The 16,299-nt window shown below is 36.3% G+C and overlaps 1 long non-coding RNA gene across 5 annotated transcripts in view; it reads right to left on the bottom strand.

Annotated features, from left to right (window-relative positions):
• The window catches only part of LOC142603517 (uncharacterized), a 443,303-nt gene that overhangs the window by 290,008 nt on the left and 136,996 nt on the right, over positions 1-16,299 (bottom strand). The gene's annotated exons all lie outside the window — the stretch shown is intronic.

Genomic DNA, 16,299 nt, shown 5'->3' with positions numbered 1-16,299 from the left:
TCTCCCAACGTTACTTGTCTGTGTACGTGCCTTTCCTCTACCTCAGATTAAATTCATCCAGGAGGAGGCAGTACTGATACACAAAGTCAGTCTACTAAGGAGTAGTACTGAGAGCCAGAATCAAAAGGCAGCTATTTTAACCATCCTCCAGGGGTTTGGGGCAGACCCATTAAATCAGGGAAATGAATACAGCAAACCATTTCAGCTTGATGATGCATGCAGTAGATTGCCCGAGTATGTTAATTACTGCCTTTGGCAGAATATATTTCCAGAAATGGTAACACAGAATCTGGAAATAAAATGTCTCCTGGCACCACAACAGCACTTTCAGATACCACACTCAGAAGTGAAGCATTAGGACAAGATACAGGAAAAAAAACCCTGAAAGTAACGTGCCCACCAAATCCTGACAAAGTGCTATAAACCTAGAAAAATTTTCCACTACCAACTAATCACATTGCATCACAGTAGTGACATTCTGTACCATCATCTGTAGCACTTAGGTGCAAAAGCTGAACTTAGTCCCCTGACACCCATGTTAGACCCTGCAGGCACACTTACCTCACTTCAGTTTCTGCCAATAAAGTCCTTTAAATTTCAGCCACTGAACAAGCACAGAGCACCTGAGGCTGCTCAATATTAAGTCACTTATTGTTTCTTCCACCCAAAGGATAAGAACAGTATTCATAGCTTAGGTTGTCCACCATCCAACTTCCCTGTAGGGCCAAATCCATTAGGCAGGCAGGTCTTTTGCAACCCCTTTCTGTATTTTCCATAATTCCCAAACCCACAAAATAAAGATACCTTTCTTCTCATGGTGGAAGCCAAACCCAGATCTGCCATCTCGCAGAGGATGAGGTTAATAAGATATTTATTGGACCACAGAGAGAAGTGCAGACTTTTAGGGAGTTCAACTGTGCTGCAGGTGAGTGGAAACCTGACTCCAAAAATTGTTATTCATAGAACATCAAACAGCTTCAATAGAAAAGACTGGAAGAGCTAAACCCCAAAATATTTTAAAGGGAGACTTTTAATGATAAATGACAATAAACTAAATGCTAACAAGCTATTTGCATATATATATATAAAACCCATTCTTTTTCTAATTATCCATTAATTTCAACTCACATATAGTTTTAAAAGAGAATATATATGTATTGCAAAATACATAGCACACATGATTCCCATTTGAGTTGTACTATTTTAACAGTAAACTCATTCTTAAACTCATTAAACTGTTTCTAATTCCTATCTGTTTCTCCATAATGCCTTCTAATTTACAGCAGCTCAGTAAGATCATAACCATTTTTCTTAAATAAAATGAATTGAAGGAATAGGAAATAATCTCCCATGGCAGCTAAAAAATTAACCTACATCAGCATTAGCAGCTTGAGAAATCTATACAATCCAATAGTCCTGTAACCAAGGAAAGTACGCAACTAATCTTGTGGAGGTTACAATGATCCTGACAAAGAAAGGTTGCAACATTACCTAGTAGCATACTTGTAAAGGGAGCATGGAGAGAAGTATACATAGTAGAAGTCCTAATACTGTCTAACCACTGCAGAGAATGAGTAAAATAGTCTCTTGAAACACCATCATGCTGCATGTCTACCAAACTGAATAGACAGTGAGCAGCATGAATTAAGAGGTAACTTTAGATAAATTCTATTTGGGAGTACCAGTCAGTACTACAAACAAGAGATCCCTTCCTGGACATCCTCTCCTTGCCACACGTATTTTGACTTCTAGCCATGTTTCTGACTTTAAGTTCCTTCTGTTCAAATACTGATAAGTACTTGTTGTAAAGCAGTAACAATAAATGCAGAAGATAATTAACCTATTTAACTTGATACTGCAGCATGGCATAAAGTCAATTGGCCATGGAAATGTTATCTGAAAGTTCCAAAGCAGCACTGGCTTTGGAAAAAACATCAGGATAGAATCAGGCAGCAGCAGAGACCATCATAACAGCACCATTATGCAAAGTTATTAGGGGAACATGCTTCAGTATGTAACTCGGTCAGATTCTTCTGATGAAGAAACTCATTTAAAAGACCACAATCAAGCTCTTTTGAACATTCAGTTAAATAATGGGTGGTTTTCTTCAGCTTCTGCCAAGAGAAAGGAGAAATAGGGTAGTTTTGAAAGGACAGGTCAACTGTAAGGAAACACTGACTGTTCTAGCTGCAGACTAAACTATTTTAACTTTTCATTTTTTTCCAGCAAGTCCCAAAAATCTGAAAATATGCCATGCTATTTGCAGAGGTTAACTCTTTCATCTTTGGTTACTAAATATTTGTTAATTATAACGATGACTATATCCTTAGTGTAAATTGCAAAGTACAGGCTGCCCAGAGATACTTTCTTCCAGGTTTATTTTAATGAAAATCTTATTGTTTTCAAGAGGAAATCTGCTCAGTGCAGGTATTTCCTCCTGAAGTTTCACATGTTTTTTTCTCAAATCAAAGTACTTCTAAACATTAAACATTTGAGCCACATTTGGCAGTTACGTCAGATAAGTCAAGGAGATGGTACAGATCCAGAGAAAGTTAGATCTAAATGAGAATTTAGGTTTGAAGCATACCTGGGGCTAGGATTCATACTGACATTTGGCAGCAGTAAAATTAATTACAAATTAAACTGGTAGTAATAACCTGATCAAGCTCTTCATCCAGGATGTTTACCCTTCTGGACACTGACATTTCACCAAACCACAATTGTAAAGCATGGAGATGTTCCAACATTCACATTATTTCCATAAATGTGGAGATTTCCACTTCTGGGGTTCCAGGTTTGAGTGTAGGCTTTGGAGATACAGGATAGAATTGTACAGAAATACCCAAATAATCTCGTGTCAAATTATACTCATTTTGCCTAGATTGATAACAGAATTTAAAACTCTTTAATTCCATATACACAATCATTAACCTCATCAGTAAAAAAGTTATCTACTTAATCTTTCTAAGAAAAAAACATACTAAAAACGTAGACACATTCTCAACAGAATCTGAATTATTTACTACAAAATATCTTGCTAAAGGATAATATTCATGTCCTCAATTCATCTACTACCCTTTAGGTGCACTCTATTAAGTGGAATGAACAATATGCAAAAGTGTACTGATTCCTTTTCTCTGTTAACTTATACCAGTTTTATAAGTGTTTCTGTTCCACAAATGGGAACATTGAAATAGCTGCTCACTATTATTACAGACATATGTCTTTAGATACTTGTGGTGGATTTTGTCCTAAGACATCATTTTATTAAAGCTAAAGAATAGGTCTGTAGCATCTGTATGTAAGCATATGCCTTTCGCTCTCTGGTAAACTTGTTTCACACTTTTCTATTACCTAATGGGCATTTGGGTGACTTTTGATGTCAGATTCAATTTCAATTGTAGCGGTTGTAGCTCTTTTAATAGATGAAATCAACCATGCAGGCTAAGCTCAGCTTGAATTTTGAAGTACACTATTAGAAGGTGTTAGCAACCATAGCCTAATCAGCAGAGCCTTGAACTATAGGCAGTTAATCTTAAAGTGCTGACTGAATAAAAGCTAAGGATGACTCTACCCTAATATGCCTGCACACACTCCAAGATGTCTGTAAGTTTTAGCTGCAAAAAAAATCTACAGAAAAACAAAGTAGGATGCAGAAATATCTAAGAAAATTGCTTCTTTTCAGGGAAGCATAGATGTGTAGCCAGTAGGATCTGTACAAGCAACAGAAATACAGCTGGTTTGTACATTTTAATCAATGTGGATCAAAGGGGTAAATGCAGTTTTCTAAAGACTTTACGTTGAGAGAAAAGAGAAAAGGAGAGGACATGCAGTATAACAACTAATACTAGGTCTAATACTGCATTCAGATGAAATCCCAAATGATTATCAAAAGTTCCTTATTTTGATTTCATTTGTGGTTACTTACTTCATCTTATGGTTATATCTTTAAAAATTTTGAAATCAGCAATCATACCAAGCCTGCTGAATTTTTAATGTAAGGAAATAGTCGGAAACATTTCCCATATCAGGACTAACTCCTCATTTATTTTCCTATTTAAGAGAGCATTGCTCTGCATGCAAATGGGCTGATGCTTACAGCAGCGTTTCACTGATAGAATATCAGTATATGTTATGAATACTGATGAAATTCATATTCTCTTATAATGTAGCACTGCATTTTTCCAATTCCATTGTTAGGTGCCTTCCAATTCTAGCACAGGAATTGTATATATACACCTTTTCTAACATCCATTACAGTCAGTTCCTCTCTTTCCTAATGTCTTCCATTATATTCAGCTCTTGTTTCGAATTGGAATCCCAATATTGTCAGGCTCACTTTAAAGGGCATTTTAATAATAGTCCGGTTGTGTATAGAATTGTTAAAGGTAAAAACAAAGTAAATGAGATTTTAGAAAAGATTATCATATTTTCAAAGGCTCTCAAGGGATTGGGATGCTGGATTGCCCTTAGTTACAATGCAAATCAAATATCCAAATTCCATCCATGAGCAGAAAACTCGAGTCATATAAAAAAAGCAAGAACACTTGAAATGAAAGTTGACCTGCTGCAGTATCTGGCCTCTGATCTTTTGTATCTTGACATATTAAGAAATTTCCAAACTTTGCATCATCAATGCATCATCAAATATATTTGCTCTGCAATTCCCAAGACATGACAAAGCTGAGTTTAAAAACCCTGTGGCAGGCAGTTAGGAATTACTTTAATTTCTGGGTTTGCTTCGCAACTACAACATTACCTAAGCATATTATTTTCTGTTTAATTTAGTTCATTTTTATAATGAAAGTGTAACTGATTTATATGGTAATGGTTTCTTCATAGATCTGCACTAAAATTGGTTTTCTAGTGTAGCCACACATGTTAAGATGCAATAGAATTGTACTAAAACTGACCTGAGATTGTTGTGGTAATATATTCTAGTTTTCAAATTTTTTTAATATTGAAAATGCTCTATTTTTCAAAAGGTGCTGAAGTAAGATTCTAAAATAAATTCATAGTGCATAAACACTGAAGTTATCGTGCATACATTTCCTTACTTTTCATCTCATATTTAGTAAAAGACTTCTGGTATAATTTTGGGGTTCAGCCATCCACATCTAATTGCATTGCCTTAAAAATCATAAACTTTAAAACAATCTCCCTTCTGCTTTTAATAATTATGAGGGTTTATCATGAGGCTTGAAGTTCAGCTTGTTTAAAAATAAGCAAGAAAGTCACATACTCATGTGATTCTATAGTTCAGACCTTTAGTTCTATTTAAAAGCACAATATCTTGAGAGTCTCAGTAAAACTGCAGATATCAGTTGCTGTGGATATGTAACAAATCACAAAGGGTCTATGCTGTTCTTGATCCGCTGTTGACATTTCCAGTGTTTCAATTCTGAACAAGGAAAACTACATAACCTTTGGGGCTCAAACATGTCATACATGCATCACTTCCACTTCCATTCATATCAATATGGAAAGAGGGTCTCTGAAAGATAAAGCTTTATGCAGAAGCCACGTAAGGAACACATCTCCATTATGATGCTCCCTTTGACTACAGGGTATTTCTGAGATCACAGACACTATTTGCTGTCAGATCCCAGGAAGGTAGATGCAGTACAACTCCTTCTAGAGTAACTGCAAAGGCAGCTCAGCAACAAAACTAAAATCTCACATTGCTTTAGCAAAAGGAATACTTTCAGTAGTAGGTAGCAAGGGGTCAGGTTTTTCCTGTATGTCCCTCAGCACATTCTGAAAGATGATTCTAGAAATGTTACAACATCCTTGTGAGTAAAAATGCCTCTTGTATCAGAGTTTTAGCTATCTGCTTCAGAGGCTGTTAAAGCCTGCTTTTTGGCAAACCAACCAATTCTAGTTCAACATTTACCAAAATTTATGACACTGTTCCTCAAGAACTCAGAACATTCTTTCCTTCTCTGCTAGGAAGTATGAATCAGTCAGTGTTTCACACAGAGTAACTAAGCAAGGCTACTGTGAATGTAAATACTTTGAGATTCAGGCAAGTCACTCCTTTCTGTTTCAATGTGGTGTGAAGAGCTTCTCCCCTGCACAGCCCAAGGTCTAGGAGAAAGGAATAAGATAAGACTAAAAGCTCAAGCATGTTCCAGCCTGGTTCCCTCATCTGAAAAAGAGCTGTGGGAGCTGCAGCCAAGTCATAGTACAGCCACCTCGCAGCCTTCACAATTACCGAGATATTTTCAGAAATTTTTACTATTTTTTAAAATGTTTGAAGGTTTTGTTTGGGTTTGTTTTTTTTTAATTTACCTTTTTAGAAGTAAACTGCACCTTAACACGCACACATAAAGAGAAGCATCCAGATCTTTTAGTAGCCAGATGACCCTCTGCCCACCTATGCATATATTGATGGAACACTACAATTTCCCATAAAACCAGTCTGTGTGTTTCCAAGTGGATATAAGAATATTAAATGTCAGGCTTACTCTTTCCTCCCACTCACACAAAACCTTTCTTCCTTTTTACTGTTATCCCCATTATGACCTTTTATTATACAAACATTCTTGAGGTGGTTTTTGTTGTGGGTTTGTTTTTTTTTTTTTTTTCTTATTCTATACCCATATGACCAGCTGTAGGAAGAATATTTTCATGATGTCTCAATAGGACATGTGGGTGCTATAAAAATAAATGTGCTGTGGTTATGAGAAAGTGCAAATTATTGGCTTTTTGGATAATTTTTTTAAAAATTTTATTAGTATCATCTCCAGTTTTAGCACTAGGTTGAAAGATATTCCTATGGTGCATATGCAAAGCCTCATCAATTTTGACAGTATGGCTATGCAAATATTCTCCTTTCAAGTACCTTAATGAATAATTAATATTGTGCTTAGAGATCTAGCTGAAAGCACCAATCAGAGGGTCCAAATAAATTGGATTGGTATTGAAGAAATTGTTCCCCATGCTCATCAAAAAGATTACTGTTTCTTTTAGAGAATAGCTTTAACAATATGAAATAAAGCCCTCTTGGAATAACCTGCTGATATCTGCATGAATAATCAGACTAGCTATAACTTATCTGTCAGTGCTGGCTGGTTTTGAAAGACATCTTCTGTAAAGGTATTGTTTTGTAATGACAGAAATCAAACTGATTTGGGGAAAGTAACAATCTCTTTTTGTCTTACTTTTCCTTCATCTTTGAAATAGATACTTCCAGCATGCCAGTTTAAAACTAAAAACAAGTGACAAAAGCCATTATTTTACTGCAGGAAGGACAGAAGGTAGCCTGCCAGAAGTTGTCTTATATGAAAATAATTTTATTTTCCTTAAAGAATATTAGCTTTCTCTGTGTTTATACCCTTCAACAATTTGGGTTTTTATGTGGCTCATGAATGATACACTTTATAAAACGGATGCATGTTCGGCATACTGATACTATGCATAGTGTTTTCATGCTCTGACTGAAAAGAGGAAGCATTAAGGGGGCATATTGGAAGACATAGCTGTGACCAAAAGACACAGGAGGCATTTTTATTTCCCTGACAATAATTACCAGATACAATTACCAGCAGTGGGAAGTAACTCGCTCCTACCTAAAGATAATGAAACCTTTATATAATATCTTATTTTAAAAAACATATTGAAACCAATTCTACATAATTTCAGATAAATCCTGGCATTCTGGCTCTGTAGCAATTTTTCTAAGTTAGTGTGTGTAATCAAACATAGAAGGTTTCAAAACAGAAAAAGACCAGTTCTCCTTATCCGATTAAAGGAGTTTTTTTATTCTTGTGAAAAGTGATCAGAGAAGAAAACATCAGGTTTTCCACACACACACACCTCCCATCAATGAAAAAGCTCACCGGCCTGAAAAAAATTCAGTACTTCATCTCACACAGTATACAAGCCTGTCACTCGCAGAAACTTGCAGTTTTCTGCTCACTCTGTGTTACCATTTAGTTGGATCCAGGAAATCTCAGATTCAAATCCAGATCCCACGTACTTGCTTTTTAATTTGCCAGTGTACAAAAGGATCTCTGTTCAGAAGGGCTGTAAAACAATGCTGACTTAAAGCCTAAGTTTTAGAGCATCTCGGAGCATGCAGCCTGTCCTGAGAAACACTAAAACAATTTAAGGAAATAAAGCTGGGATCCATTTATACAGACACCTGCATCCATGAAGCTGTTCCAAAGCCATACAAGTCTCAGCCCACTGCATAAGTATATAAAGTTGACAGAGCACCTGAGTAGAATTACTAGAGTAAGTCACACCAGAGCAAGACATTGCATCAGTGTCCCGTATCGCTTATAGATTCAACACTAGCATAACTACATTAATTGGGCTCTCCCACCAGAAGAAGCAAGTAGCTGCTGTTATGTTTAAGCCATCTCTTTGCACTACACTGTCAACTTGGGCATCAAAATATAGGTTAAAATAACAACAACAGAAGTAAATTTTTTTTAATGTAATTTCTAATGTGTAAAATGAATTAGTTACTTTTACCCAGCTTGGTTTGTTTTTCTACACCTCCTGCAAGATTAGTGTGACAATGGATGGTCACTCTATACTTTCTGCGTTTACTGTACTGTATCACAATAACACAAACATCTGTTCTTGAAAACTTTGCTTTTCTATTGTGGGAAAGCACTTCCATCACGAAAATGAAAAATTGAGCTGGCTTATGAGAGGCAGCTGGTTTGCTTCCGTGCATACAGGATTGCTGAATGGGAGACAGTAGCTGAATAACCCCTAAAGATTTTTTTTTTAGACTAATATATGGTATTTAAGTTTCTTTTGTTATGTATTCTTTGACCATTCTGAAATTATGTCTTTATAGCTCATTAAAAAAGAAGCCCAAAGTTTTAAGGATGCTATTAGAACACCTGTGAGAACACATGAAATAATTATAAAAGCATATATGAGAATTTAAAGGCAGTAGATACCATTGCAATCACCAAAGTTCTCACAAGTTTCTAGTAACTCAGTGTCAGGGAGAGTATACATCTAAATAGGCATTTGGTCTTAAAGTTTTCAAAGTAGTTAGGAGGGAAGACTACCTCACATAAAAGACTTACTGGAAATTACAGAGCTAATATATAAAGTGTCTAAACTCTTTTTTAAAATGTTGGAAAACTAAAAGCAGAGTTAACTTTGCCTATCAGTAAGCCTTTAGTAATGTGCCCAATCCAGAAATTTAGATTATAAGAAAAAAAAGTTTGAACCAAGCCCAAACACACATCAGTGCTCAAGTGGTGCAGACCACCACTATTTTAACAATTAATTTTAATAATTTTTGGAAAATTACCAGAGCATGGAGAATTTGTATTGGTTTAGATATAACAACTTGTACACTTTACCTTACTTTTACACATAACATCAATGGGAGGTACCGGTGAGAATTAACTGAAAAATAGTGAAAATAAATTAATATAAGGGAACAAAGCCTTGATTTTGACTGTTCCAATGTTTATCACCATGCTTATAGTTCACAGAGTAATTTTGGTACTTTCTAGCCCTAACGAAACATCAGATTCAATTCCTCTTTGTCAATTTAGCTTATAAAATGAAAAACATCTTTGATTTATGCATCCTCATCCATAATCATCATTGAAAAATGTAAATATTTTGTTGATGGCTGTCTATGTTGATGATCAAATGAGACACTGAAAATGACATCTTATTTCCACTGTCAGACCAACGTATCCTAGCAAGAGCAGCAAATAAATTGTTTTCGCTGCAACGAAGTGCGACAAGAGAAAAACTAAAGGGGAACAAAAGTATGCAGCCATTGGTTTTATGAATTATCTCAACTACTGAATGAATTGTTTAAGGCTAAAATCTTCATGTCTGAGGAACAATGCCAAGAAGATTAGTATAAAAATCAAAACACTACACTGATATAAGATTAAAATATCATACAAGTTTCAAAAGCAACATTGCACCCTTTTCACAGTGCAAGAGTTAGCAGGGGCACTCCTATCTAGTTCTGTGGCTTTTCATCCAAGAGGACATCTAAATATATCTGATGGAGGTTTTTTTAAGGAAAAGCAGAACTGCATAACAATGAAATTAACAGGTTCAGTAACAGAGCAACACTTGCTCCTGACAAGTAAGCAAACCCAGGCAAGCTGAAAGCGTCTCCTCAACTTCATTCTTAGGCACACCTTCCCCCTTTACAACTCAGCCTTCATGCAAATAAACACACCTCTAGAAAAAAGAGGAAAGTCATAAATTTAGCAAAACACAGTCTAAAACTTCTGCTTTGACCAAAATTAAGTTTGGTTTGCTTACTTTCCGAGCATTTTAAAATCCATTTCTTTCACTTTTTTTTCCTCTTAACATATATCATCGTTCAAACGAAAAAAAAGTGAAGTCATTCTGAAAGTGTCTAACACATTTTCCAAAATAATCAAAGGCAAACATTTTTTACACAACAAAAACAATCAATTAAAAAAAAAAAAAATCCCCAAACCTCACTTCTTTCCAAGCCCTAGATTGAGGTGCTTTTTTCCAGGCACCATGGCATTCTTAATTCAACCCGTCTTTATGAATAGATGTCTGTAGTATCATGGTAGGATTGCTAATTTGATTAGGCTACCTATACACGTAAACAAATGTCTTCGTACTGCTTCACATCCAAGGACAGCCTTGGATACGTCAGCTCCTCCAAACACTATAGCCCCCCAGCCAGCACTGAGATCCAAGTTGCCCACTCCCTTTGTGCCTTCCACTTCTGTCAGCTACTACTATCATTTTGCAGCCACTGTGATGAAGAGCTACTCTATTAACCTCTCACGTACATATTTATCTTTTGGGCCAACTTCACAGGTGTATACATGGCTTTGTACATCTCCCTGAGCAGGCAAGAAAGCTGTCTGAGTCCATGATCTTCCTTCAGATGTATGCATTATTGGCAGAAAATCCCCTGCTAAATGATCCCCTGTTAAACGTCCTTCATCATCATACACTGTTCCTCTGCTCACAGTTGCATTTTGCCCCTGGGAGTACAGAGGACACCAGTTTCCCCTAGAAGTTGTCTAAGAAAAAGTAACAAGTCTTGAACCTGTAACTAAATCCGCACACAGCTAAGGCCTGTGAATTCTCTGAAGTTTTGAAAAACATTTTAGAAGAGAGGCTGTTCTGAAAGACAGCAGAGCAAGGGAGAATTTGTTATTTATTTATTGGCCAGTTAGGCTGAGTTTGTACCTTTTGGTGAAGATGCTTTAGCTTGGCTTATCCTGTTACAGAAATTTCTTTAGTTATTCCAAAATCAACCCAGTCATATCCCTCCCTTGCAAGCCACTAGAGCAGAGAATAGAGCCCTGGCCTCCAGTATAACCCTACAGGCATGAATAAGATCCTGAAAGATTACGTCAGTCACTGCTGTTTGAAAATGAACAAAGCAAGCAGTACATCTTGGGGGGGGGGGGGGGGGGGTGGAAGTCAAAACCCAGAAACACTATGAAAGTATACCCCCAGAATCCTGATGGGAGCTGTTAAGAGTTCCAGCCTAGAAGATACCTTAATCTATTGAAATGTCCCTACCTGCACACACTAAATTCATGTGTGAAACACTCTAAATATGAAAGATCCTAATTTTGAATGACACATGATCATACTGTACTTCTGCTCAGAATGTGTAAGAGCAGCTTAACAAGATCAGTGCAATTATAAAGTTCTCTACAGTGGAACTAAGGTTATTTTGCATTACCTTAATTTATTTTTTAATGTGTTTTGCTCTTTTGCTTCCTCTGCAGGCATAGATCACATTCTAGTTATTTTCTGTAAAGGGTTCATTATATTGTGCTTAATAACTCAGAGAACCTGGCAATTTTAGTAGCAAATATTTTTAATTTTAAGCACAGCATAAATGAATACATTCATTTCCCAATACATGCATTCCTTCAAAAAAGTCGAAATGCGAAGCACTGATCTGCACTTGAATGTATTTTTCCTTCCTCTCTCCCATTGTGTCTTTGCTCTCTAAACAACACAAAAGAATAGGCAGAAATCACACAGACACAGCTGGATTTCAAATAACCACATTTACCAGGTAGGTATAAATGTGCACACCTAGGTTCATATGTGTGATGCTGTTCTAGCTGGTTTCTGGTAGCTACTGCAACAAAACACAGTTCCCAAACTATTTAAAAGGCCCCCAAACTATTTTAGCACTCAATTCTCTTTCACTCAATAATTTAAAACACCGTAAGATTTCAAAGCACCAGAGTCAGAACTGGTCTTACCACTTGCACTACAAAACACATACAGAAAATTACTCCAAACCACCACAGCAGCACAACAGTTCCCAGTGGCATGTGCATTTATTTTGCATAGGTCCAGGAAGATAATTCTTAAAGCCACCTTAATTTGATTTTAAAAGACAAATGGATGTAGTATGTAGTTAATATTCATTTCTTCCTAGAAACATACAAATCCTGACAAACTTTGTCAACAAAGACTTCACTGGTCATCAGACACAAAAAAAGGCAAACAGGAACACATGACCTTCTATCATGCTTTATTTTGTTTCCCTAAAGCTGGTTCAAGTTACTTACGATCACATTTACTACATCTCTTCCTTAACTTGTGAAAAGAGCATGCTTACAAGCAAGACAACATCCACAGTATTTCCCTTTTTGGAAACTCCGTGAAATGTTCACAAAAGCTACTTTTACTGCAAAAGACAATGTCTTTTTACAAACTCCCTTGTACCTTCATATGCTGTGTCTCCAACCCTTGATTTTATTTCTACCAGCTGTTGCCCTAGTGATTTTGCAGATGGCTATATGGGCAGATGGACTGAAAGTTCATACTATAAACAAGCAGCAGAGGAGAATCCATGGCTTTGCACTGCTTCAGCTACCAGGATCTGCAGAGATGTCAAAGACACGTTATTCCCCATTTGGCAATATGCTTTGATTGCTAATTAATGCAAACAGCTTGTTGTCTACAGTAATACACAATTACTTCTCAGTGACCAAATGGCTTACAACAATTTCAACAAGCAGTTCAGGAGCCAAAAGCATTCCATAAATAAGATGCTGACACCAAGCTTGTGTACTTTTACTTAAAGATGTAATATTATGGCCATCTGGAAAACTGTTTATTTAATAACATACAGCAACATGGGACTTGCCACCTGTTAATTGGCAAGTTATCAGCAAAACAGGTAGCCAAAGGCATGAATGGATCAAGCATTCAGGGGTAGGAATGAAGAGAGAGACAGAGACTGACTTATAATGGCTTCTTTTTTGGGCCAGTCATTTTTGAAAAAACAGTCCAATTTCTATAGAAAATCATCATGGAATAAATCCAAGCACTGGAAAGGTATTTCACTGCCTCAGTGAGAAACAGACATCTTTTCTTTCCACCTTTCTTGAAGAAAGCGGAAGGGGCTTTGGTTAGAGTTTCCAAAATGAATGCATGACCAAAGCCTAAAGCTTGGACCTACTGCAAGCTCTGCAGACCTACCAGTGATGCCATTTATTGAGAACATGGGTGGCTCTTCCTCTCCATCACACATCAAACTACAGCAGTATAAAGAGACACTCAAACAAGTTTGACAGTTTAGAGTCACTCCATGAGGTGGCATGTGAATGCTAAATGACTTTCTAGAAGTTTTTCCCCTGAGGTCAAATGTTTTCTGAAATGGCTGCCCTGTAGTAAACAGATCTGAAAACAATCCTTTCAAGTGCACGATTCATGTTCTGTACTCACAGCCCAAACAGTGTTCCAAGCACAGAAATCTTTTTACAGAACTAGATGGCCAGAAAATGGGATATAGCACAGAATAGAGCATGACCTGGATTTTCCATTTGATAAGCACATATTTAGGATCTAACATACATTGCATCTGTACAGAAATCCTGTCTGCAACCAAGTTAGAGGAAAGAAACCCTGCCAGGATTTTAGGTTACGTTTGTAAGTACGGTTTAAGTGATTAGAGAACACATCCACCAACTGCTTCTGTCTGCATTCCCATCGTGCGATTTCAGTCTTGAAGCTCTAAAACCAAATCATATAAACAGCAAACAGCAGTAAACAGGGCAACATGATTGTATCCAGACTTGTCTGTCTTGTCTCCCAACAACAAACCCCTTGCCACAACAAAACAATTTTTCCTACATTCCTGTAGCTGCTTGGACCAAGCTGCACTGGACTACTCTAGCTGAGGAAATGCATTGATTCTTGAAGACTAAAACTTTCTCTAGAGCTAGTGCAGACCCCTCTGATGCTGGTAACAAGTAGTGAAAGAACAGACCTAGTGCAGTTATTACTGCCAGAGTGTCTACCTCCCGTCTTAAGCCAGATGATGGCTTGATGGGATACCGCAAAGTAGGCTTTGGTCACCACTGATGTTTGGCATTACAGAAGCAGCACAGGTACAGATGATGACTTGTATTTTCCTTTTAGAGTTATATATAAAAATATAATATGTATATTTTAATTACATATTGTTTTCCATCTAATACACTAAAATGCAAATGCTGGAATTTGCAGACTTCTTGTTCTGAACAGAGAACGGGAAAGTAGATAGCTGAAAAGGAAATGATCAGTTTGGATATATTTACTTTGAATATCAACATCATACTAGAAAATGTTTAAAAGTTCAGAGTAGACAAAAATGCTGGAGGGTTTTCTTTTTCCATAGATCATCTTATATTTGCTTATTAACAGTAATTCTAATGGCTGCCATGCTTCTTTAATCTTGCATTAAGTCTGAGATTCATGCATACCTTCTGCTTCCAGGATCACTGCCCGTCATAGTAACTGTGACAGTACCTACCACATTTAAACTGAGTTAAAGGTAATAGTACTGTCTGTGAGTGCACAAGTTCAAAACAGAATTAGAAAAAGCTGCTATAATGAGGTAGTGTGTGTAGAAGTAAGTTTTGGCAGTTATCCTACAGGATTATTTAGTGTGTTGAAATTCCTGTTATTTTAAAGGCTTCCCAATAATGAGACAGAAATCAGACACAGAAATTAAAAAAAAAAATCATGCTACATTACAGCAACACAAATGTTTGCTTCATATGCTCTCTCTCATGCAAACTTACTATTTCTAAATAATATAAACTAGTAATAAATAATATAAACTAATATTTCTACAACTTCTAATATTTCCCTTACTGTTATTTCATACGTACAATAAAAACATCTTGGATCACAATATATGCATACACGTATTTTTCAGAAATAAAGACACACTCATGACTATATTCATAGAATAAAATAATGAAATAAGAGAAACCTTACCATTAAAAAAAAAAATCATAAAAATAATATAAAGCTAATTCACACAAGTTACCAGCTTGGCAAGAAGGAATATCTTGGAACTACTGGGTACCATCGAATTGAATTTTCAAGACGTGAGCTGTTCGCCAATCCTTACTCTGACTAAAGAAACAATTATTTTAGATTTGTCTCCCCTTCACAGATGTACATTAAAAAAAAAAAAAAACAGTAAAGAAAGAAAAGAATCTTCAGATAAGTTTTCAGTAATACTACACAAAGCAGTTTCTAAAAAGGAAGCCCACATAGATTTTTCAAACCCACTAGGCTTTCAAATATCCCACAAATACCAGAAGACTGTCATAAGGCTCCAGCTCTGGAGACGCCACCCTCTAAAAACTTTCTGTATTGCCATATTCCTTTTTAAATGCAGATTAAATATTGCATTTTTCTATACAATTAAATATTTCAATTTCTCTATAATTATCTATAGAGCACTCATCCCTGCAAAATGAAATTTGGAAAATTTTTTTAACTGCTCCACACTATGAATGAACTGGATACCAAATTGTGATATGGGGAGATGCAGAAATCACATGGGAGAGATTGCTTAGATACCTTTCTCAATGTTAACACCACATCAGATAGGTAAGGTAAATATAAAGAGGAAGCAATATATGATTTAATTGTGGCACATTCTCAACATCATGATAGAGTCAAGTAGTTCTGATCTCTATATGCTTCCCCCCCCCCCCCCACTTTTCTATAAACATAGGAACAAAAGTTCGTACCCATAGATCATGGAGGATAACCTTCCCCCCTCCACAGATTTTTCATTTCTTATTAAACAGTGGTTTTCTACTAATGGTAGAAACACTTATCCACTGCTTGTAACTGTCGACTGCTGTCAGCCAGCAAAGCTGAAATGATAACATGCAATTTATGTAACTAATTTCTTAGTACCAGTGACCAACAGTCAAACAGAGTTCAAGAGAAATCCACTGCTGTGTGAAACTGTATTTGCACAGAGTATGAGTTAATTAATTATGGTTACAGTCATTAAAAAAAGATATAAAATCAAAGTGT

Source organism: Balearica regulorum, chromosome 12, assembly GCF_011004875.1.
Source record: "Balearica regulorum gibbericeps isolate bBalReg1 chromosome 12, bBalReg1.pri, whole genome shotgun sequence".
Lineage (NCBI taxonomy): Eukaryota > Metazoa > Chordata > Aves > Gruiformes > Gruidae > Balearica > Balearica regulorum.
The sequence above is the reverse complement of the archived record's forward strand: the minus strand, read 5'-3'. Positions and strand labels throughout refer to the sequence as shown.